We start from the raw sequence: 22,975 nt of genomic DNA on the forward strand, positions 1-22,975 counted from the left end.
CGGGGGCGAGATGGATCCGGAATCAGGTGAGGAATTTGAAAATAGTTCATTTTCTTACCTTGTCCTTTTCTTTCCTCTTTGTTTTAGGAGCTCCAGATTCGAGGCGGGCATGGCAGAAGACTGGATGCAGACAGCAGGCACGGTGAGCGTTACGCTGCTGGATGCAGAATAACTTGAAGCATGTGCTGCTGTTCTGGCGTGGTTTAAATAGCCTCCAAAGTAGTTCCAGGTAAGAAGTTCCCTAGAACCACGCCCGAGTAAAAAATAGTCCCTGTAATAAAATAGTCCCATCCAGGCCTCATGTTGGCTTGGACTCGCTAGCAGCATGGTCTGCATCAGGTAAGTAAAGTCTATGAGCCTGGCGCCTATGGCGCCAGGACTGATTTCTAAGATGAGCCTGGCGCCTAAGGTGCCAGGACTGCACCCAAACAGCCCCCAGCCGGGGCTGTTGGGGTTTTAATAAGTATCTGTATGCCTGCTCCCAGAGCTGATGGGCTTGGTCCTGATGCCCGGGGGTAGGCATCATGACAGGTTGACATATCCTCTTCTTGACATCACTTTGTCCTCATCAGATTTAACTTTAAAGTCTGTCCATAATATTCATTGATGCATTCTGACATCTTGGCAGGCGATATCCTTCCATGTAGGATTCTTACAAGCGACATCCTTCAACACTTTCAGTGTGACGGTACATTCTGTATGGCTGTCTGAGTGCATAACATCTCTCATACACTCGATGCAGTATTGGAATGATGCAGGGGATTGCATTTATTGCTTTCTCTGACTGTTCCAATATGGTGGTGGTGAGGGGGCGGGAACTGGCAGGATAGCGTCTACCTTTTCCTCTACAGGTACATAGGTGGAGAGTGAAGTGCGATACAGTGGGAGATGGAGTGTAGACAAGAAGAGGGATGGATGGATGGATGCATAGATGAGTTGATGAATGGGTGGATGGAAGGGTGGGTGGTGATTGGATGGATGGATGTGTGGATGAATGGATGGGTGGATTGATGGATGGATGGATGGATGGATGGATGGTGGATGGATGCATATATGAGTGGATGGATGGGTGGATTGATTGTTGGGTGAGTAAGTGGGTGGATGGATGATGGATGGATGTATGGATGGATGGATGGATAGATGAGTTGATGAATGGGTGGATGGAAGGGTGGGTGGTGAATGGATGGATGAATGGGTGGATGAATGGAGGGTGGATGGATGGATGGATGGATGGATGGATGCATATATGAGTGGATGGGTGGATTGATTGTTGGGTGAGTAAGTGGGTGGGTGGATGGATGGATGGATGGATAGATGGATGAATGATGGATGGATGGATAGATGGATGGATGGAAGGGTGGGTGGATGAATGGATGGATGGATGGGTGGATGGTGGATGGATGAAGGATGGGTGGGTGGATGGGCTGATAAATTGATGGATGGAAATACTAACATATAAAAAGATGGGAAAATCATCAGACAAATGGACATACACATTGAAGGATGTATTTCAATCCAGCCAATGATAAACAGAGTACAGACAGGCAAATATAAAGATTATGAGAAAACCTTTTTGGTTTTGCTTGCACCTTTCTTTGCGCCAGTATTTCCTGTCTTCACATATATGACTTATGCTATTCCCAACGAATAAATGAAAGCATTCAAGTCCGTCTGTGTGTAGATTTATTTTTTTTGGTGATATTTCTAGGCTCTTTTGAATTACACGTGTTTCGGCAAAATCCGGGCATTTCCTAAAGTATCGCGGTCCCGATAGTCTGCTTTATTGCAGTCCAGTTAGTAATTGGGGTCAAATCCCATCTGAAGAAAGTCCAACTCGTGCTCCAAGCAGACTTTGTCTGTACTTTGTTTATAATTGGCTGGATTGAAATACATCCAATACATTTTTACTGAGTTGAGGAGCTCATGGTCTCCGTGTTTGCATACACCTGTGCGACAAACTGAAGGTTAACAAAACAGAATCTCCAATCAAAAGTTCCAATTTCCAAATAGATTTGGAGCAAAATGATCAGTCGTGAGAGTACAAATCTAAGGGTATCACCAAAAAGCTCCTCAAATTGATCCACTATAAAGATTATTAGATGGATGGATTGTTGGATGGATGAATGGACAATTGCATGAAAGGATGGAAAGATGGGGCCTATAAGAGGGGGAGGAAGCAGTGCGCCCCCATCTTGTCCAACATGCCTGAGACCGAGTGACGTGGGTGAGGGGCTGCAGCCTGGCTCTCTGTTTTCTATTTTGGTGATTTTGAAGGAGGTTCAATAAGGGCCAGCCCAGTACCAAGTAAGTCAGCGGTAGTCAAAACCAGAAATATGGAAAGTGTTTCTGAGTCCACTTGCCACTAGGATTCGTCCCGGTGTCTGGGGTTGATCGATGAGGTGATCTAATGGGCGCTCGCCCCCAGGACTGCGTGGGCTGGCGGAGCGGGATCATGAGGCTGGTCGTGCATATCCTTGCAGATGTTCAGCTGCCTGGTATCACTCCTGTTGGGCTTGCAGTAGTGCCCTCTTTTCACAGCGGTACTAGCAGAACTCAATTTCTCTCTGGGGGATGTTGTGCCCATTTAGAGAGGAGCCTAGAGTTGTGTGAGATTGGCTTCTTCCAGCAGCTGTGGTGGGACTCGGGGGGAGTCAGTTGGTCGCATGGTAAAACCAGGGCTCCCTGAGTGGGCTTTGGGCCAGTAGAGTCATGTGGGTTGGGGGACCAGGATCAGATGGCTGATGGCCAGGGCAAGGGTGGCCCTGGCCTCGCTCCCAGAGGGCATGGAGATCTGGTCCTCTTGCCACTCTGGAAGTTGCAGAGCTGGGTTCTTCAGAGGGGTTGTGGTGGCCCAAAGGATATGCTCACATGGTCTCGTCTATTTGTGGCAATGATCGCGTTGTGAGATGAGGTTCCCCTGGTGAAATGGCACACCGGCACGAAATGTAGGTGGTGCCGGAGCCTGTAGCTGTTGTGAAGCTTATTCTCTGGATGGTCATGCTATGTTGATTATAGGGGCGAGTTCTCTATGGATTGCCAAGTGCGATTGTAAAAAGGTTTTCCCCATTGGGAAATGAAGCACATGTGACGGTGGGTGGCATGGCCGGTGGGTTTGGGCGCCAGAGTCAGGCTGAGGTATGTCCCACATGAGTTCTTGGACAGTAGACCCGGTAGGGTGCAGTTACTGATTGCGATGGTTGTTGGCGCGCTGAGTTCATCACTTCTGGTCAAGTCGTGCAGGTCTTACGCTGTGTGTGTGGGTGACGTATGTGTTGGTTTGGGTGGGGGGCAACCGGTATAGCATTACGAGTTACATCCTACTGTAAGGGATTTGCCCCCAGTGGTTTGGTTGCTGGATGCTTTGTGCTGCTGGGTGTCCCAGGGCAGGGTATGTTGAGAAAGGTAGGTGGTTGGGAGCTTGAGGCCTGCCTCTGCAACTCAGGGTTGGAATGGGGTTTGGTTGGTAGATGATGATGGTCTGATAGGATGGTGAGTTTCCCCTATGGGGGCCCCAGTACACGTGGTCATCTGGTGAAGTGGGCTAACCATTGCTCACCCAGAGGCTTTGTGCCATTGGGGCAAGGGCGCCAGGGAAGTAGGATCAATGGGAATTTCCAGACAGGTTCAAGGTCTTGGGCCCTCAGGTATCACTCCCAAAGGGCGTGGTGGAGACTCAAGCTCTCTCCGCTGCCACGCACTCAGCGTTGGCAGATTGAAATGGGACACTTGTCTAACAAGCGTATCAATGTGACTCTGAAAGTGATTTGTGTCAATTGGTGAAGCACAGGCGTTGCTAGGGGGGTGGCTAAGCAGGGTATAGCCCCGGGTCCTTTAGCTGTAGCCCCCGTTTCGAAGCTCAGGGGCTACAACCAAAAGACTGGCTAGCTCTGCGTCCTGCCAGTCCCGACATTAGCTTAGCCCCTGATCTTTTACAGACCTAGCAACACCCCAGTGGTGAAGCTTGTTGACTTATTGCATTCTATTATTACAGAGGGTGGTTCGAAGGCATATTAGAGGGCATGGATGTCCAGCAGGCTAATTTGGTTGGTGATCACCATGGACAATTGGGTGTTGTTCAGTCGTGGTCAGTTAAGTCCGAGAAAGAACGTAGGCTGTCTATAAGGTTTGATTTGTACGTGGATCACGGGCACAGGGCTCAGTGCTTACCAAAGGTTTTCTTCAGAGGGGGTCCGGTGCCATGCGTTCAGGACCCACACAAGGGCCAGCAGGATAGGCAGTGTGAGGCGGGGCGTGCAGATGGCAAGTGGTGCTTTAATGATTTGTCTTTCCGCCCTTAGATTAGACGGAGTGGTAATGAAATGGAGTGGTAAAATGATCTTCCCTTCTGCAGTATGTGGCAGCAAGGGGCAGAGGGGTGGCCAACATTAAATCCATTAAATCGGTACACAAGGCCAACCCTACAGAGAAGGCGGAGAACACAGGATCCAGCTTTGGAAAGGAAGGGCGAAGCGGTTCAGGAAGACATGTAGGGAGTAGCGCATATGGATGCCTGGTTGGGCCGGAATCCCGGGGTATTATGGGAAAAAGTGAGTATGAAACATCCTGGTTGGCTTCCACCACAGGCAGACCTTGGATCCAGCTGTGGGAAGGGAGTGTCCATATGGTTCAGGCCATTGTGAAGAGGACAGGTGCAGCTGGGTGCCTGGGAAGTCAGAAGCCCGGGGATTATGTGGAGGAGTACCCCTAACTGTTAGGTCATGATCCTCATGCTGTAATCTGGTCATTTGATCACTTACTCGGTGAAGGAGATCTCCTCGCTCTCTTGTCTCTTACAGTTGGATGTGCTGTCTTCTGTCTCTGATATATGATATGCTGGCTTTTTGCCTCATGTAAGATATGTTTTGTATTGTTCGTTTGCTTGTTGTCTGCGCCCATAAGCCTTTGGGTACCTGGAGCGCAATATAAATTAAGAAACATAAACATAAACATAAACATAATTAGCACATTGCATTGAATTTATACTGGTCCCAAGCCTTTTAAGATACAGGAAGAGAGATTGTCCTCGTAGTTGGAGGCCATGGCTCAGGGCTTTACAGTGAGGTAGTCCTGGCCAGCAGTCACTGGACGGAGTTTAACTGGTAGCCACACAGAGTCGGGGAGAATGGGACTGGGAGTTTGGTTGGTTTACAGGATTTGACTCATTCCCCCAGGGCCGTTCTTTGGTTATGGAGGAGATCAGCAGAGCCGCTCCCCCATGCATAAGTATGGGAGCGGCTTGAGGATATTGAATACGCTTTGAGGTCATTCATTCTCTTTTGTTGCATTCTGTAACAAAGGCGGCCAAATTCCTTGGTAAATGATAACTGTGTCTTGTGCCTCTACTTGCCTTTGCCACCTGCGCCACCCATTTGCAATGACGGAGTCTCCCATTTGGGTACCGGAATGTGTAATAGTGCCTATAATGTCATCAGACCAATGACCATTCATGTCAGCCCTGGCCTCTCTAGGTGGGACTGAGGGCTGTTAAGCAATGGAAATGTACACCACACTTGCTGACTGACCCTGCTTCCAGGGATAAAGTCTTCACGCCACAGAGGAATATGATGATGAAAATCTGGTTTCACTATCAGTGGCAGGAACACTATAGGAGGTAGTTACAGTGTATTGAGGGGGGTTGTTTAGTTGTACTCACAACGAGTGTGACAGGTATGGCCAGATGTGGGTCCGTGCCTGCTGGGCCTATAGACCCAAGCTAGTCCTCACTGATGAGGCCCAACGAGGCCCAAACATGTCTGAGGATGCTTGTGGTCTCCTGCAGAAGGGAAGTGACCAGGTATTAGGTAGAATTCTCCATCTAGGGCTAATTTCCCTCACCTAGTGAGTCCCCCAGCAGCTTTGCTGGGTTACTGGAGTTCATCTTTTCCACCTGGTAAGAGTGTACATCTTTTTCTACTCTTACATGTGTTTTGGCCTATGTGTTTTTACTCATTGTGCCCCTGTTCTTGTGTGGGTTACACCGCACCCTGAGTGTAGTAACCCAGGGTTGTCTTTAAGACTTCCCCCTGACTCCATTTCACTGGGGCTGACTACTGTCCCCCAGAGAAAGGTAAAGTTGCCATTTACTTTACATAGTCTTTTTTACCACTGACCCAGTACACCCCATCTTACATGGAGTACTGGAAAGGGCTAATCTGTACCCCTTTTCTGTCTGTACCTCCCTGAGCATTGTTTCACTCTTTTAACATTTAGACTTGGCTGGTGGCCGTGGTATCTACCCTAACTTTTCTACCGCGATTATATTAGATAAACGTGGTATTGTTCTTTGTTATTATATTAGCCTTGAACATAAACCCGCTTGGCCAAATCATCTTTCTTTTGGCTATGGTTGGGTTTATTCACCATTTCTTTTTGTTAAAGTCCTTCTTGTGTCTTACTTTGCGCGGCAAACTAGGTTCGCCTTCTTTGTTCACCGTCTTTTTGGTGGGCTTCTGTAGAGAAGCCCTCCTCAAGGCGCCTGGGTGTCTAGGTGGGCTGAATGTTAGGGATGGGTGTAGTCACCCCCTGCACAGGGTATCCTGGGAAACCCAAGTCACACTTTGCCATAATTGGCTGAGGTGGTTATCCCGGCGGGACAACCCTCCTGCTGCGTGATTGGCAGCCAGGCTGTGTGAATGGGGGTTTTGCGCATAAAAGGCAGGTCTCTTGGGCTAGAAGTCATAGTCGCCTCTGGAACTACAAGGAACCGAAGAGAAGCGGAGAGAACAACGGCTGCTGCAACTACCCCGTCCTGGTGAAGCCCTGCTACAGTCCTGAGGTATCTACCCTTCGACGACTAAGAGGAGATCCAGTCCGGAGTCTTCTTCCCTTGAGACTGGTGGGGATAACCAGCTCATCTTCTTCAGCCAGAGATCTCTGCCGTGGTCGAAATCGCTGCACACTGCTGTAGTGGTCCGGATAGCCACCTGCTGAGCCTCTCCTGTTTTTAAGGAGCGCATCTTTTATTCGTTGTCGCTGCTGCCGGCTTCACCACTGTGTGGTGCAGACCCCCTTCAGACGTTCTCCTTCACAACGAAGCTCCAGGAATCGTGGGTCTGTGACCCTTTGACTTTTGAACTCCTGTTTGAGTGTTTCTCGATACTGCCTGCCTAACCTAAATATTGTTTGTGATTTTTGCCTCCAACTCCCTCTGCGTATCTTTGGGCTGGACTACCCCTTTGGGGGTGGGGCCAGGCCTGATTTTTATAGGGTCATTCCTCTTTTGTAATGGCTTGACAGGCGAAGCACGATGGTCTGGAGGGTTGCCCAGAGCAATGACAGAAGTTAAGATTAATTCAAAACCTTCCAGCCATCACCTCTTTTGCATTGCTGTACCAAGGAGCTACTCATCCTTAAAGACATATCGGACAGGCTGAATGCTTCAGAAAAGACCTAAAACAACTGAAGAAAATGCGAGATGCTTCTGTTCCACCTGACAACAGGCGGAAATTGCATGGAATTCAGTGGCTTCTATTTAAATGGTCCAGTAAGGCCTGGGAGAAATGGAGGAAATAGAAGCCGAGTAGAACACTTGCCTAGCTTACAAATGGGGAACAGGGATCTCTCTACAACATCCCAGTGATTACGACTCAATCGCATTATCAAACACGTGACGGTTAATAAGACCTTGGAAGACTATTACCATTTGTCGTACACCTCTACGAACAACTGCACTGACATAGAGACATACCTTCAAAAGATGGACCTCCCAACACTTTCCCCACCAGCTGTGAAGACACTTTCACTTCATTTGACATTAGTTGAAGGTAAAGACGCAATAAGGAGCAAGCCGAACAGTAAATCACCCGGCCAGATGGGCTCCGTGCCACCTTATATCTCAGGATCATCTTTCCCGATCTCCTGCAGGTGTGCCATGACTCCTTTGGGAAGGGCAGCATGCCTGACTCCTCAGCACACGCTTGTATAATTGCATAATTGAAACCAGGTATTCCACTGGATCAGGGCGATTCTTATCAACCCAACTATTGGTGAATTGCTTCCTCCGCGATATGTCATACTTAGTATACACCGACCAGTCAGGGAGTAGCTGAAGCAGATCTACTCAACTGAATCTGTGTTGCTTGTTTGCTACCATATCCAATCACAATCCCCGTTAGAAGGTTGGATTGGTCTTACTGGATGCCCAAAAAGCCTCTGAGACAATTGAAAGGGAGTATCTTTGGAAAGTATTGCTAACATTTGGGCTGGATCCTACCTTGAGTGATGGAACAAAATACTGTATACTTCCCCAACAGCTAGATCTATCCCAAAGGCAGACGTTTCTCAGAGATATCAATTTTCCAGAGGCGCCAGACAAGAGTGTGTGTCACCCCTTTAAATGTTCTTATGCCATTGAACCCCTGGCTCAACTATTACGCCACAGACAAAGGGAGATTCCAATTGCACAGGAAGATAGTCTAGTCTATCTTGATGCTGACGATTTTGCGCTTCACGTCATAGTCCCTCGCGTCAATTTACAAGCTATCGTTCCTGATGTGTCGAAGTATAACTGATACTCCAGCAAAGCTATTAAATCGGAGTTCACCCCTCTGACAATCGAGGCTGCTGTGAACTCCAAGCATAATGAGTTTAGATGGTGCAATGACACCGCTAAATAGCTTGGCCTACACGTCAACGCGTCAGCGGATGAGCTATTCCACATGAACTATATTGCAACCTTCAAGCAGCCCAATAAAGAATTGATACATGGTTTACAGGAACACTTCCAAAGGCCAGGAGAACAGCCATCAAGAGAATGACAATGCTTCCAACATGCCTTTACTTGCTTCAAGTGCTCTCTATCCACCTACGGGTAATATTGCTTGCGCAATGGAGAAGTTAGTTGGCTAAGTTGGTGTAGGGAAGCAAGTATCCTCAGCTGAGCTGGGAGTTTCTCACTGAGTCTTAACATAGGCGAGGCTTCACAATCCCTGATCTGTACCTGTACTATTGGGTGGCTCTATCACTCCTTGCGTTTTACTGGTTTAGATCAGAGGATGCCGCCCCCGCTCGGCATGTAGAATGATTGAGAAGTTGACCAACAACAAACAGATCTTTTCATCACATTCATCACCTGAAAGTATAGGTTTTCCATTTACATCAGAGCCATGCATTAACAAAGCCTGGGACCAAATGGAGATTTCTGTATGGTGGACTTGCTGGTGGATGCTGATGGGGATTCTGCATGGGTGGACTTGCTGGTGGATGCTGATGGGGATTTCTGCATGGGTGGACTTGCTGGTGGATGCTGATGGGGATTTCCTCATGGGCGGACTTGCTTGTGGATGCTGATGGGGATTTCAACATGGGTGGACTTGCTTGTGGATGCTGATGGGGATTTCTGCATGGGTGGAAATCCTTGTGGATGCTGATGGGGATTTCTGCATGGGTGGACTTGCTTGTAAGTTTGGACCTTCCCGCATGCCCACCACATGTGCCAATAGTTTGCCCTTTCCCCACACCCGTGCCAGCAAAGGGGGATTACGTCTGGGAACATCCTAGAAAGTGTGATCGGGTCATACTGCCATCTGTGCAGGAGTTTGACAGCATGGGTTTTGTATTGGCAGGAGATCGAGGTCTTAAATGATCTACTACAGAGTTGCCCCCAGAGACCGTCTCCGATCCTACAACCCAAGTCTCTTTCCCATTTCCCCCTGAGGCTTTTGGTGGTTCCCTCCCGGGGGGTTAAAGGGGCAGAGTAAAGGAGTGAGATGAGGCCTCTCATTTCTACATGGGCATCTAAGAATTTTTCAACTGGGTTGAGTTTTCTTTGTAATTTGGGCTTTAGTTTTGGTTTCATTAGGATTCCCTTGAGTCTCAGGTAGAGGAGTGGGGAGAGCCTATCTATTCCTAAGGATTCTTCAAGCTCCTGGATACTTATAAACGACTCCTCCCTGACCAACTGACCAACTCTGCATAGGCCCGCGTCAAACCAGGGCTGATAGTGTTCATGGCCTGGGATTTCCTCTAAAACTGGTGTGGACCAGATGTGACTCATGGGGGAGGGCCAAGTGGTCACCTTCTCACCGTGTCCCTTACCCTCCAACTCTTTCCACATTGTTACTAGTATTGGGTGATCCCTGATTCTCCTTGGTAGCTTTTTCATCGGGACCCATAACCACTCACCCACTGCGACTGGGCTCAGGAGGGAGTTTTCGAGAAAGACCCATTGTTTGTTGGGGTCCTCTCTGAGGTGGGGGGCCAGGGTTCTGAGCTGGGCTGCTCTGTGGTAAGTTCGTAAGTCTGGGAGGCCAACCCCCCCCTCTATCCTTGGGGAGGGTGAGTGTTTCGTAACCTATTCTGGGTCTCTGGCCTTGCCATATGAATCTCGTTATACGTTTTTTGGCTTCTTTAAGAAGTGCGTCTGGGGTTTCCAAAGGGAGCATCTGGAAAACGTACAGGACCCTTGGGAGAAGGTTCATCTTTACAGCGTTTATCCTTCCCATCCACGAGATTTGCCCCTTACCCCATGTCTCCATATCTTTAAATAAGTTGTCAAACAGCAGGGGGTAATTTGCCTGGCTTAGATCTTCGTGGGGCCGGACGATGTTGATATCCAGGTATTTAATCCCTTTGGTGCAAATTTGGAACCCCAGGGGGGACAGCTCCGTGAGGTCCCTGTCTGCGTCTGGGGCAAAGGGGAAGATCATTGGCTTCCCTATGTTCATCCTGAAGCCTGAGAATTGGCCGAACCGTTCAATAACCCGAACGGCCGCCGGGACCGAGCTAGTAGGTTCCCTCAGGTGGAGCAGTATGTCATCTGCATAGAGGCCGAGCTTGAAGGTCCGACCTCCAACAGCAATACCGCGGACCATCGGGGCACATCTGATGTACTCCGCGAGTATTTCCATGGTCATGGCGAACAGGATTGGGGAGAGGGGGCAGCCCTGCCTCGTCCCCCTTTGAACGCTGAATGTTCGTGAAAGGCGACCATTCACCGTGACTCTAGCCGAGGGGTCTGTGTATAAGGCCTTAATGGTTCGCCTGATTCACTCGCCAAAGCCCAGTTTGACAAGGACTCCATGTAGAAACTTCCAGTCCACCCTGTCAAACGCCTTTTCGGTGTCGATGGCCACCAAGACAGGGTTGTCTCCCTTCGGGGCCGCTTCCCTCATCAGATGCAGGGTCTTTCGGAGGGTGTCCACCCCCTGTCTCCCCTGTATGAAGCCCACCTAGTCGGAGTGGATGAGTACCGGCGTATGGCTGTCTAGTCTCGTGGCTATGATCCTGGTGAACAGTTTAGCATCCACATTCAGGAGGGAGATTGGTCTATATGACCGGCAGTCTGTTGGATCTTTGCCCTCCTTCGGGATCACTATTATCAGTGCTTTACCAAAAGACGGAGGCGCCCTCCCGGTCCTCATGATATTTGTGAATAGGACCACCAGAAACCCTGCTAGTAGGCCTCCAAAGGCCTTATAGAAGCCTGCGGTAAATCCGTCCTCACCGGGGGCCCTGCCCAGCTTAAGACCCGAAATTGCCTTGAGTACCTCCTCGCTCATTATTGGGGCGTCTAAAGCTGATGCCTCTGGGGGGTCCATCACAGGTAATGTTACTCCTCCGAGGTATGCTCCCAGTGCCTCCGCCTCCACTTCTCCTTCCCTCCCGTAGAGAGTCTCATAGAACCCCGCGAATTCCTCCACTATTCCCTCGGGATCCGTTTTTGTCCCCTCATCCCTGCATGAGATCCTTGACACCCATCTATCTCTCCGTTGGCCCCGGAGATTGGCCGCCAGCATGGCGTCGGCCTTATCCCCTTTCTCATAATACCTTTGGCACTGGTGTTGGAGGCCCCCTACAATTTTCCCCATCTCCAATGCTCTCAGCTCTTGCCTTTTCTCTCTTGCATCCCCCAAGTCCCTTTCCCTCTCCTCATCCCTCTTCCCTTCAGATCCCTCCAATGCTATTATCTCCGCCCATAGCCTATGAGCCAGGAGAGTCCTGATCCTTTTTTTGGAAGCCCCCTCTCTAATCAGAACACCCCTCCATGTCGCCTTTGCTGCCTCCCAGACTGTCTCTATGTTGACTTCACCCGTGTTATTGAGTTCAAAATATTCATTGATCGCCTTCTCCATCTCCTCCTTAAAAACCACATCCCTTAGCAGGAAGTCATTGCATTTCCTCAGGGATTCTCTGGGTTTCAGACCCAATACACTAATATCTGCCCAGACCATGTCGTGGTCCGACCAGCTAACCGGGCGGATGATGCAGGACTCGACTCGGCTCATGTTCTGGTGCCCCATGAAAAGATAATCTATTCTCGTTCTGGTGCCATGGACCGCTGAGTAGAAGGTGTATCCCTTACCCTCCGGATGCAATTCCCTCCATGTGTCCACGAGCCCATAGCCCCACATTAGCTCCCGGAATATCCTCTGGGGTCTGCCCCCTCGGCTGCCTAACGGGATGGCCCCTCCACTATGATCTAGTTCCCGATTTGCCCACATGTTAAAGTCTCCACCCAGTATAGGGAGCCCCTCTGTCCTGGCCATTATCTCTCCAATCGCCTCTTTGAGAAATTCAACCTGGCCCACATTAGGACAATAGATCGCTGCTAGGGAGACCCTGGAGTTGTGCAAGTCACCTGATATAATCATGGCTCTACCGTCTTCCCTCCCCCACCTGGTTACCTCTGTGAGTCTCTGGTTTCTCTGCAGGATGATCCCGACTCCACTCCGTTTCATGGGAGCGGATGCCCAGAAGGTCTGGCCCACGTGTGCTCCCGGGATGGCCCTCTCCTCTCCCGTGACTGTTCTAGTTTCCTGTACGAAGAGGATATCTATTTTAGCGTTCTTCATTTCTCTCCCCAAGAGGGAGCGCTTTGCTGGGGAGTTCAGACCCTTTACATTGAGTGAGCCAATTCTCAGTGACTCAGCCCGGCCCCTATTCTCATTGTCCGCCATTGGGTCCTTGTCTTGTGTATACCTTCTTCCGGGATCTGTGCTTGCTGCCACCTTCCAATGTGGTTTTGAGACTGTGTGGGTCCCCAAGATCCCCAACCCCAACTCCCTCCCTTCCCTACTTCCCCCGCCCCCTCTTTATCATGACGCCTGCCAACGGGCAAGCCACCAGGGTGAATGCAAATCCATCCACTGCAGCCCCCTTGTTAAGCTCAGCGTCCCCGGCCGGGGCTGTTTGATTCAATCTCTCAGTCTCACTGATAGCGAGCCTCTGATCGCTTAGTCCCCTTCGGCTTCCGTTTTGGGGGTGTTAAGTTTCTTGAATTTCCTTCGGCCCTTTATCTTCTTCTTTGTGGACCAGGGGCCCTCCGGTTCCCTCACAGCGCTCCGAGGCTCTTGCGCTTCCATCTCGTTTCCTCTGGGGTACCCCCTTTGAGTACCTGCAGCACTTGGGATGCCTCCTTGCCGCTGGTTACTCTATAGTCCACTCCTGAGTGTTCAAAAGACAAGGCGAATGGGAAGGAACACCTGTATCTTATGTCTTGGCTGGTGAGCCACTGGGTGAGTGGCCGGCACTCTCTTTTGCGGGTAAGAGTGAAAGCCGAGAGGTCCTGGTAAATCCTCAAACTGTGTCTCCTTCGAACAAGAAACTCTTCAGCCTTCTCGCTTTCTCGAGGACCTCCATTTTCTCTCTGTAGCGGAGGAAACGCACAACTATGGACCTTGGGCCGCCCCTCGCTCCACCTCCCCCTCGGTGGGCTCTTTCCAGCTGGACTTCCTTGCCCCCCTCGAGTGTGAAGAGTTGGTTGATGAGGCCCTGAACCTTTCCCCCCACGTCTGCGGCAGTCTCACCTATCTGTTGAGTCACACCCATAATGCGCAGGTTGTTTTGGCGTTCTCTGTTCTCTAGGTCGTCCATTTTCAGGGCTGTATCCTCCTCTCTGATTTCTAGGTTTGTTAGCCTCGCTTCGTATTTCATGTCTAACAGGTCCATTTGGAGGTGATTGTTTTCCATTCCCTCCATTTTTTCCTCGAGCGTCTCCACTCTCCCCCTGAGATCAACTATAGAGGCTTGTATGTCCGTTCGAATCGCTTTTATCTCCTGGAGGATGTCCTTGAGGTCGTCCTTCGTTAGCACTGCGGGGGGGGGGGGTCGGCACTTGAAGGCTCGGTGACTCTGTGTGGATCACCGAGGGGTGTGTCTGACCGGCGGAAGCATTGGAGGGAGCGGATTGCGCATGTGGGCTGAGTTGGTTCCAGGGTTCCGGTCTCTGGGTGCCCTTTGGAGTATGGCTGGGGGCGGGGGGTGCCTCTCACCCTGCCTTAATGCCTTGAGGTTTCCTCTGGTCGTCTTGGGCCCTCCCCGCTTCCGCGGAGGCAAGCTTGCAAGTGATGGCTCCGGTCCTCACGAGGGGGGCTAGGATTGTGATTGGGGCCCGTTTCCCCAGATGCGTCACGGCTGAAATGTTCCGGGGGGACCCCTGTACTCCAAGGGGGAGGGCCGTGCCAGCTTTTATGGGGTGAGTTGTGCTGGTCCGTGCCCAGAGGGCGCTGGGGGAGGGCCAAACCTAGTCCGCCGAGTATCAGTTCTCCCCCCTGCGCTCCTCACCTTCTCCGGGCCGTCGAGGGCCTCCACACGTCCATTGTCGGCTCGGACCCCTTCACTGGGGGCTCCTTTTCAAGTAGGCCTCAGTGCGCGGGGGATGGGTCGGGTGGCTCCCGGAGTCCTGATTTGCTGCTAGTTGTCCGCACCGGAGCGGTTCTTGGTGGCGTGGGGCTCCCACCAGGGCACCCCACTCGTCCCTGGCCTCGTGTGATGTCCACATGCCACCGAGGCAGAGCTCCGGGGCCCGGCACATGGCGGGGGGCGTGCTCCGCCATCCCCCCTCGGTGTTATGGGCACGGGCCGCAGCTGCGGAGACGACGATCAGCTGCTCCGGGTTCCGTGGCTGGTCCGGCCGAGGCCCGGGGCCCCGCGAGAGGTGGCGCCCTCAGTGGCTCCGCTGCACGGCCTCCGAAAAGGTGTCCTCTCTGTTGCTCGGCGAGCGGGGCCTCAGATCGGGGCCAGGCTATATCCACTTTCGGAGGGGCGCTCGATTTGTTGGGCCGCTGCTGCGGGGGCGCACATTACCGTCGGGGTTACTCCAAACTCCCGGCCGGGGATTGGCTCAGAGTGCTAGGCCCTGCGGTGGTGGAGGAGTGCTGGTCTCACACGTCCAGCATGCTCCGCACCCCCTGGCGGTCTCTCCTTAGATTTATTTTTAGAAATTAGTACGTTTTTTCTATCTAACATCTGCGTTTTTTCTTCTGCTTTCTTAATCGTAGATTCTGGATAACCTCTTTTTTTATATTTTTCGGTCATCTGAGCATTTTCCTCTTTAAGTGTTTCTGTAGATGAAATGATCCTTTTGAGTCGGAGGAATTGGCTGTACGGTAAGTTGTTTCTCAGGTGTTCCGGGTGATGGCTTTGAAAGTGAAGAGTATTGTTAACATCTGTAGGTTTGTGATATATATTTGTGATGATCCCTTCTGGTTTGATCTCTAATTCTACATCCAAGAAGTGTAGTTTGGGTGTTCCAACTTCCATTGTGAATTTTATCCTAGCATGAGCTGAGTTGATGTATTGTAGGAATCCATCCAGTTCTGTACGTTCCCCTCTCCATATTACGAAAACATCATCAATGAACCTTTTACAAGTTACCAGTTTGTCTGTCCATTTGGTGGGTACCAGAATCCAATTTCTTTCTAGGTGGAACATAAATAGGTTGGCATATGCTGGGGCCATTGAAGACCCCATGGAAGTTCCTGATGCTTGTAAGTAGTATTGGGTTTTGTATCTGAAGTAATTATTTATGAGTATGATTTTACTCAACTCTAAAATAAAGATTTTGTTTGCTTCACATTCGCTTTGTAGTAATGCCCATTCCAAAGCCTCCAATCCATCTTGGTGTGGTATGGAGGTGTATAGACTTTGTACGTCGAAGGAGACTAGTAGATCGTCGTTGTTGATATTTGTCAGGGTGTTTAGGTAATTCAGGAAATCGGTGGTATCTTTTAGATATGTGGATGTTGTCTGTACCAGTGGTTGTAGAGCCTTGTCTACATATATGGCTAAAGGGTTGAAGATACTGTTGGTGCCCGCCACTATGGGTCTAAGTGGCGGAGTCCTTACATGTTTATGGATCTTTGGTAATCCATAAAAAAATGGGTGTAATCGGATGTGCGTTGGTCAAGAATTGTTTAGTTTTATTCGAGATCCATTCTTGCTCAATTGCTTTCTCCAAAGTAGTTTCAATCATTTCTGATATATTTTTAATGGGGTCTTGATCAATTTTGATGTACGTACTTTCGTCTGATAGTAGCTCCAGGATCTTTTCCTCATAGTATGTTGTGTCCATAATAACTATGGCTCCTCCTTTGTCCGCAGGGTTTCAATGTTAAACTTCTGTCATCTGCTAGATTCTTGATTATTTCATTTTGACGTCTTCTAGTGTTATAGTTCTTGGATCTGGTGAAGTTCACTCTTCTAAGGTCTTTTGTCATTTGTTCTTCAAACATCTTGATGGTTAAATTGTTAATTTGGGGATCAAATTGGCTTTTGGGTTTTATTTCCAGATATTGATGATCCTCTCCTTGTGTGTTCGTTACCATTTGAGTATCAAAAAAGACTTTCAGTCTCATTTTTCGTGCCAGCCTGTGCAAGTTGACCTTTTCTTTTAATAGATTGGAAATTTGTGTGGGTATAAAGGATAAACCCAAGTTAATGTATCTATTTGATCCTTGGTAAGTTGTTTCGAGGAGATATTAACTACTAGTTGTTCTGTTTGTTTCTCGGTCTTAGATTTCTTATTTCATCTTTGCGCTGTCTTTTCTCTAAAAAAGAAGACGGGGTTGGTTGTACGTTAGATGTTGTAGCTTCTTGTGATGCATGTATGATTGGTCTTGTCTCTGGAGTGTCTGTGCTGATCACCTCGTCTCCACTAGTTGGTATTTCGCTACTTGAGCCACTAGCTTCTTGTCCCATTGGTTTGCGGTTAGGATTTTGTCTCCTGTCCGGTCTCGATTTCTGTTTTGCGTAATATTCCTGCCACAAGTACACTATGTCCAGTAGATAGTCCAATGTGTCTCTTCTAAATTTCCAGACCTTACGTTATTCAATGTCCTTCTTGTACCCGTCTAGAGTTTGGTTGACTTCCTCTATGAGAACTGTTAGTTCCTCCTTATTCTTGAATTTAAATAAATGTTCCGTCAGGTCTTCAATGTCCTTATCCAATGTGTTTACTGATTTGGATAATTCTTCAATTGTTAATAAAATTAAATCCAGGGAACACTTATTTAGGAACTGCTCCCGCCTTTTTACGAAGTCAGGGTTTTCCTTACACAACGTTGGTCTTAAATAGACTCTTAATCCTCTGGGTATTCGTTGTGCGCGATAGTATTGGGCTAATGTTGTTGCATGCAGTTTCTGTGAAATCTCTCTTCTGATCACTCTCTCCAGTTGTGTGATTAACTTATCTGGACTGGTTGTTGTGGGAGTTGTAGTTTCTATTTCCTTGATGAGACCTAATATCCGGTTAGCTTCTTCTTCATCGAAAGCCAAGGTGGTGGCATGTTTTTCTGTAATGGCATTGATTTTTGAGAATGACATCCCTAGTTTAATAGTATTTTGGGTTAATGTGATGTTGGTTGGGTGCTTCTGTGGCTATTGTGTCACTCCCTAGTCGAAACAGGGTGAAATATAAATGTCAAATCTATTTTTGTACAGCGCCCACCTAATGCTTCATCCATAGAAACACTTAAAGAGGTAAATGCTCGGATGACCGAAAAATATAAAAAGAGAGGTTATCCAGAATCTACGATTAAGAAAGCAGAAGAAAAAACAGAGATGTTAGATAGAAAAAACGTACTAATTGCTAAAAATAAATCCAAGGAAATTCCATTTTTGTACGCATTAAGATACTCAGCCCAAAGCCATCACATAACACCAATGATTAAGAAAAATTGGAGGATTATTGAACTAGACCCACAACTAAAGAGACTCTTTCCTGAACCGTGCATAATTGCGTACAAGAGAGGACGTAACTTTAGGGACCAACTAGTGAAAGCTGAAAGACCCAGATTGGACAGTCAACGAACTTTAACAAAGAAAAAAGCAGGCACCTTTGCATGCCTAAATTGTGGTAATTGCAACAATATAATGAAGGGCAGCTATGTGAGACACCCAAATAATGTTAACAAAATTCCATTACATGACTTTGCAACATGCGACACAAAATCCGTCATCTACAGACTAAGTTTCCCCTGCGGGATTTACTACGTGGGACAAACCCAGAGAAAGGGGAAGGAACGCTGGAACGAACATAAGAGCAACATAAAGACTAACAATATACATTCACCAGTAGCCAGACACTTCACAATGGAAAAACACAGTATAGCACAATTAAAAGTCATAATACTGGAAGTCATGAAGAAATCCCAAAGAGGAGGTAACCATGGGAAATTGATGGACCAAAGAGAAATCTTTTGGATAGATAAACTAAACAGTCACGTACCGAATGGAATGAATGAGGAGTACAGTTTGGCCTGCTTTCTATAAATAACCAATGAAAAGGGACTTTTGGGGACCTCCTCCCAAGCCTAAGCACTAATAAGTGTATGAAATAAATGAGACTTTAGTGACACAGGAGGATTAGATCTTTAGCCAAAAAACCATCCATAGATATGATATAAGATTTCAGAGGCACAGGAGGAGTCAATCTTCAGTACAAAACCATCAGTATTACCAACCTTACGTTAACCCTAAGTTTTTTCTCCCAACGATGAAATACACAATTTTATATCTTGCCATCACTGCACTACAGTGTTACAAATAAGGATTATAGAGACTTAATCAGATCTGTTATGACAAGAAACTAATGCAATGTATATTTTTATATCTTGTTACCAATGTGCAACAATGTGGCACACGTGGGACACAGAAACTTAATGACTGAAGAATGTACAACTCAGTATGTGAGCATGTTGCCATAATCCAGTAATGAACATTGAGATGCTTCATGTTAATGCCTTTCTGAACACATTTGAACTATGGGGCTATTACCATTGCCCCTTGTGATTATCATGCTTCCTTTTCCCAAAAAGTTTTTTTTAAATTGCATAAACACATGAACATATTATCATTTCTTCTTGACATCACATATGTTTTAATGGAATGGTGACATACACAATGTCCAAAAACACACGGCACATACTACCGTGATCAATTATGTTGATCATAACGAGCGTATATTCGTACAAATGTTACTGTCATGCGCGGACGTCATGATGTCACACGCTGACGTGTAGTGACCGTGACGTCATCACGCCATGGCGTGATGACGTCATACTATAAACAAACGGCAATTTTAGCTTCTCAGCATGAACACCGCGAGAAGCTGAATGGCGTTTCATCTAAAGGTGCAGATTGACTCCAAGAAGAGGTGAGTGGCAACAAATCCATGGGGATGCACTGATTGAATTATAGCCACTACTAAAAGGATTTTAAAACCGTACCTTTAAACGTAAGTTTGACTCATCATTATTTTCCATGACTTCCACTAGATACATGCACCTAAGCGGAATTCCCTTTTGTGGAACAAACGCCACCAGAGGCTGCTGATAAAACCCGTATTTTGATACAGTTTGGAGCTCCTGTACAATGTTATATGGTCTACAATTTTAACTCCACACCGCCTAAGTTGAGGCATGGACCTGAGACCTCGAGGTAATTGCTACCTAGATATATTCCTAGTGAGTGATAGACTGTAGAACAACAGATCACGGTTTCTTTGTTGTTTCTTAAAATAAGAGATCTATACCTATACATATCCTTTCTTTTATTAAAAACAGTTAGCTCGTCTTTTTAAATTGGTCTTAGATTTTCTACAAGCTAAGGAGATTGACACTCTGTGTCAACTAAACATCAGACTGCTGATTATAATGAGACCCCCTAGAGATAAGCGATCATCTAAACGATCATTACTGCAAAAAGTGATTATGATAACATGACAGAGTAATTTACTACAAAAATACAGAATCTAATTTTAGCATTATGTTATAGGTGATTGAGAAAAAAGATAAAGAAAGAGAGTGTGAAAGCGGGTGAACAACTCCAAGAAGGGGATCAACCTAAACCCCGAAACATGTCAAGTTAATGCTATGAACATTTGTTTACCCATTGTTTACCCATTGAACATTTGTTTACCCATGAGGACCAAGTGGTTCAAGAAAGGAAATTGTACAAAATTTCACAAACTGCATTATTTGTAGTATGCCTTTAATACGGAAGTGAATGTTTTGATGAATTGGTGTGAATTGAACAGTTAGTGGATTACAGCAACAATCAATCAGAAATATACAATTTTTTACTTAAATACTTGTTTCCAAAGTGTTTTTGTTTCGAATAATAATGATAAATGTAAAAAATATTGATTGTATTTACAATTGGAAGGGTTTGCAGGGGACGGGAGTGTTCCATATGTGTATGGTCACCTGTTGGTTTTTCATAGATTCACACAACTCAGTGTCAAGGTTGTTTTTCTAACCGGCACCCCACACATTTTCATTCAAATACCAAGAGTTATTGAACCATTGGGTGTGCGCTGTGCAAAAATAGATTTTAGCATCCAGGTGGATGTTCAAGTCTCTGAGGAGAAGTGGGAGGTAGAGGCAAAGAGTGAGGAGGATAGTTCAGCCCACTCAGAGAGGATGAGGGCCACTTGCCAGGTGGCCTGTAGATAGTGCACACAGTGAGAGAGACGGGGGCCAGGAGGTATTCTCACCGGGTGCCACCAGTAATGTGAGAAGAGGAAAAGGGAGAGAGAACAGAGACCATATGGTGGGTCCATATGCCTTGAGAGGGAACGACAAAGAGTATATCGGTAAGGGTCTGTCTGGAGAAAGCACTCATATAAGTATGGGCGATAGGGAGGCCTGGGTTGGAGACCAGGATGTCCCTTTTCAACTTTTTAAGACAGGAGAGATGGAGAACCTGTGGACCAGGCATTCAAAGGAGGAGTAGGCCTGCATTGGAATGATAGAAGCAGGGATCCACTCTGGGAATATCAAGGCTACTCCCCCACCGGGAGAGTTGGTGCTGGGTTTGGAGAGGATCTTGTAGTCATTGGGAAGTAGAGTGTCGAAACTTGTGACAGAGCTGGCTGTGAACCAAGTCTCAGTGAGACCGAGTACACACAAATCAAGCTCTTCCAGTAGGTGCCAGATGTCAGAGGAGTGTTTGGCAGCTGAACGAGAGTTGAGAGTAGCGATGTGGAGCAGGTTGCCAAATTTGAAGGACTTCCGGGGAGGGGTACAGGCCAGAGGTACACCCTTCAGAAGGGTTGGTGGTGCCCGACGATGGGCAGAGAAGGAAGGAAGAGAAGGCAGGGTAGTCAGAGAGGGAGAAGAGAGTGCCAGAGAGGTGGCAGAGGATGGAGGCAACAGGTTGACCAGAGAAGCATCAGGGGGTGCTGAAGAGGTGGCAGAGGAAGGAGGTGGCAGAGGGGCCAGAGAAAGGTAATAACGTATAGCAGGAGAGGAAAGGAAGTTGATAAGGCGCGGGAAGCATCTATCAAAGAGGAGGAGATTGGCCTGAGGGCCCTGGTCCAAGAGTAGACATTAATGATGGTCTTAGAGGAGCGGAAGGGGGCCTGGAGGTACTCTCACTGGGTGCCACCAGTAATGTGAGAAGAGGAAAAGGGAGAGAGAACAGAGACCATATGGTGGGTCCATAGTCCTTGAGAGGGAACGACAAAAAGTATATCGGTAAGGATCTGTCTGGAGAAAGCACTCATATAAGAATGGGCGATAGGGAGGCCTGGGTTGGAGACCAGGATGTCCCTTTTTAACTTCTTCCTGCCAGACTTAGTGATAGGGATAGGATAGTCGATAGAAAACCAGTTCGAAAGATAGGTGAGAAAGAGAGCAACACAGGTGGTGCAGGGAGGAAAGATGGGGCAGTAAAGGCAGGGGAGGGGAGAAGGGAGGTCATGAAGGGGGAGGGGACTGACAGGAGGGAGGCACCAGGAGGACACATGAAAGGGAGGGGGGCACAACAAAGAACAATAACAATGGACCTACAAATCACATGCAGTACAGAACCAACTGAAAGAAAAGAGCACAACAGATAACCTAGAAGTTGAGAATGTAGATGTAGCACAGAGCCATGCAAAGGACAAATCACAACAGGGAACTTGGAAGTAAAGAAAGCAGATGCAATAGAAGACCAAAAGCAAAACACAGAGGTGAGCAGGGAACCTAGAAGTGAAGAATGCAGGCAACTGAAAAGGGATCGCAACAGAATATCAGGAAACATAGAGAGTAAACACCAAGGCAATATAATCAACAAGGCACAGAACACAACAGGAGCCTAGAAGAAGAATGCAAGCAATGCAAAATAATTCCAGAAAAACAGTGGAGCACGAGACAGTGTCAGAATAGTACACAATAGATCGAAGAGGGAAGGGCTGAGATGCGAGAGGAAGGAAGAGAAATGCAGGAGGGGGAACGAAACAGGGTGCAGGGACCAACTATGTGAGGGACCGCACACAGCCAAGTTGTTATTTGAGCACAGCACAATACAACACACCTAGATTTGACTTTACAAAAAGGGGATGAAAAGGCTATGTTTTGAGCACAGCACAATACAGTACACCCAGATTCCACTTACCTAATCAGTCACAGCAGGTCGATGGCTGCAGGCCAGGTGCGGATGGCAGACACGGCAGACACAGGCAGACACCACTGGAACTGTCCTTAGCCTTTGTTCCTTGGCCGAGGGGGCTGCCATGGCAGGGGTTGACTTGGGTAGCCAATTTGAAGGGCCTGCCAACCAATTGGAGCATGGTGGGATGGAGGGAGGGGGGACGGCCAACAAACAAGGAAGCAACCGGGACAAAGGGAGGGGGGCGGCACACACACGCTTCAGTGCGAGAATAAAACTTTTACAAATGCACAACTTACTGTCCCACGGAGCACCTGTCCTCACCCCAGCAGAGGAGAAGTTTACGTTGGCATTGCCTGAGGATGGTGGGGATGGCCTGTGG

The sequence above is a fragment of the Ambystoma mexicanum genome, chromosome 11 (genome assembly GCF_040938575.1).
Source record: "Ambystoma mexicanum isolate Mex_15411 chromosome 11, UKY_AmexF1_1, whole genome shotgun sequence".
Lineage (NCBI taxonomy): Eukaryota > Metazoa > Chordata > Amphibia > Caudata > Ambystomatidae > Ambystoma > Ambystoma mexicanum.